Source organism: Rutidosis leptorrhynchoides, chromosome 9 (assembly GCF_046630445.1).
Source record: "Rutidosis leptorrhynchoides isolate AG116_Rl617_1_P2 chromosome 9, CSIRO_AGI_Rlap_v1, whole genome shotgun sequence".
In the NCBI taxonomy this organism is placed as follows: Eukaryota; Viridiplantae; Streptophyta; class Magnoliopsida; order Asterales; family Asteraceae; genus Rutidosis; species Rutidosis leptorrhynchoides.
The window spans coordinates 253,677,783-253,680,729 of record NC_092341.1 but is presented as its reverse complement, the minus strand read 5'-3'; positions in this window follow the sequence as shown (position 1 = coordinate 253,680,729).

The following is a 2,947-nucleotide window of genomic DNA, read 5'->3' as shown; positions in this document are numbered from 1 at the left end:
TGTAAGTAATTCTCTAATTGGATCGGCCAATCCCACTGTTTCTAATGGTTCCCAATCTATTACCCTGGGTACTTCAACAACATTAGACTGAAGGGTGTGCAAGTTCCTCTGATATTTTGGATAATTTATCCAATGTCAGTCAAACCTTAAATTAGGATGTAAATCTGCCAATTCTATATTTGAATATGAAATGAATTGATGCGGTAGATTTTGTCTATATTGGTCGTTAATCTCCTGTTCTTCTGCATTCTCAGGAGGAGTATTGTGAGCCTGAGATGCGGATGAAGATTCACCCCATTCAGTCTGCAAAACACATTAAACACAATTTTTGTGCATCCAAATATGCATCAGTGTTAGCAAAATCATAAATCAAAACAATTATAATGACATGTTTAATCCATATTAAACTTTATACGCATTTTCACAATATTAACAATTCTACACTTTTACAAATAAACATATATGAAAATGTATACAATGTTCTTTAGCTTTTATCTCAAATAACATGTCAAAATAATCATTACTAGCAATTAAACAAGTTCCAAATGGCATTCATATCAATTAAATTGAGTTCATGCATTTTTCACTCAAAAAGTCTACTTTAATACTTAAAAATCATGTTTAGGATTAAAGTTTTGATCATTTAGTAACCTAAACATGTTACACTACTCAATTTAGTATAAACTAACAACAAAATTCGGCCATAACTTGTTTATATCAAAAAGCCCCAATTTTTCTCAAGAACGCAAACCCTAGATTACTTAAAATTTGAAGTTTAAGGCTTCTAATCATGTTAAATAGCATCAATCTAGGTTATATAAGCATAATACACAAACAATTTAAGCATAATTAAACTAAAAATCATCAAAATCAAATTAGGTACAAATTTATTCTAGAACACTAAAAATCCGAATTAAAGAGTGTTTAGATGTAGAAATTACCAATCTCCTTGAGAAACTTCGTGGTAGGATCCTTCTCAACATGATTTTAGCAGAAAATTTGATGTTTAACGGTGAAAAATCGCGAGTTTTAGAGTGTTTTGTGTGTGTTTTTCGCAGAATTTTATGTGTGTATTGTGTTGAGGACTGGTCTGTTCGACCAGTTAACCCCATCTGGATTTTGATACCTCCACGAGTGCGGATGTGGGACCCTATCAAGTTCCGCGAGTGTGGATTTTTTTTTAAATAAAATCTTTAATAATAAAACAATTAATTAAATTTAAAATTTTATTTTCCTTTTTATTTAGGACGGGGTTGTTTCGGTACGTTTACCTAGTCCGTCCCTCGACAAAATTTTAAAATTTATCATTTTAAAGCGTTTGTTTTAAATATTTTTGGGTTTTTTTTGGCATACTTTAATTCAATAAGATTAAAAAATAATGATAATAAAATTTCTCGTCCCTCCCTTGGGTAAAGCAATTTCGGTTCAACGACCTAGTCTTCAACTCACGACGAATTTTAGATATCAAATTTTTAACTTAATGAAAAAAAGTAAATTTTTGTTTTTAAATTCACACCAAACTTAAAATTAAAATACATAAAATTAAAAATTCATATAAATATTATTAACATTAATTTTACAAAGTTATATTAAAAATATTAATTTTTAAAATATTAAAAACTTAAATATATTGATTTTAAAAATATTTACAATAATAATTTAATATTTATATATTAATTTTAAAAATAATGTAAAAATTAAAATTAAAAATCTTTTTGGTCTTTTATCCCACTTTAATCAATCAAATATTATCAAAAATATACGCCCCTCTTTTGGGTAAAGTAATTTCGACTATTTTACCTAGTTTTACTCCTGACGAATTTATGAAATACTTTGGATTGATTGATTAAAGATATTTATACCTTAAGAATAAACGGTAAATTTCGCAGTGATGTAATAAATTTTTGTATGATATCAATAATTTCGGTTTCACATACCTAATTTTATTGAATATCAATTTAATACTTTATAGCGAACGATTCAACGTTTATTATCAAAAGGTTAAAAGCAATAAATAAAAAAACAAATAAAAACTGTACATACTTACATGTGAGATAGAATTCTCAGAGACCTGCTTTAGTCGACTCATAGGAGAGTTGTGTGATTTGGTTTTCCATAGCTACGTAGGCATAACCTCAATTCTTCAATAACTTTTCTTCTAAACATATGAACGGTCCTTCTCTGCATAGAGTAACAAATTCGGTATTTGAATATGTTGGATTGTTCGAACATTTACCTTCATGTGACCATTTTCCGCATTTATGACATCTTTCGAGGTGTCGTGCTCTTCTTTTTGTTGCGGATTTTGATTTTTCTTTACCAAAATGTATCTTATGATGATCTTTCCTGAGTTCTTTCCTCACTTCGTCCATTTTTCCTCTTACGAATGATACCAGTTCACTCGGGAAGATGTTATTATTACGTTTAGTAATCATAGCATGTAGTAGTAGACCATGGTTCAGATCAAAGGAATTCTTTATCTCGTAAAACCTAAAAGAAATAAAAATTCAGAATGGAGGGAGAAGACTAGTTCTTTAGGGTCTGCTAGGGAAAGACCATGCGGATTCCATTCTCGAGAACTACACGAAAATAGAAAATCTAACTCTAACAGAAATACATATTACCCTAAAAAGATTTGAATCTTCCCACACTTAGTTAGCTGTGGTGTCAAAATTGTGATTAACTTCATCTTCAACTTCCATTGGACTATCTATGTAATGTTTAATTCTGTGACCATTAACTTTAAATTCAATCACATTTGAATTTATTAACTCTACTGTTCCATATGGGAAAACTCTTTTGACTATGAATGGTCCAGACCATCTTCAATTTTACAGGAAATAGCTTGAATCGTGAATTGAAAAGAAGAACTCTGTCTCCTTCTTTAAATTCTTTTGAACTTCTGATTCTTTTATCATGCCATTTCTTCGTTCTTTCTTTATAGATT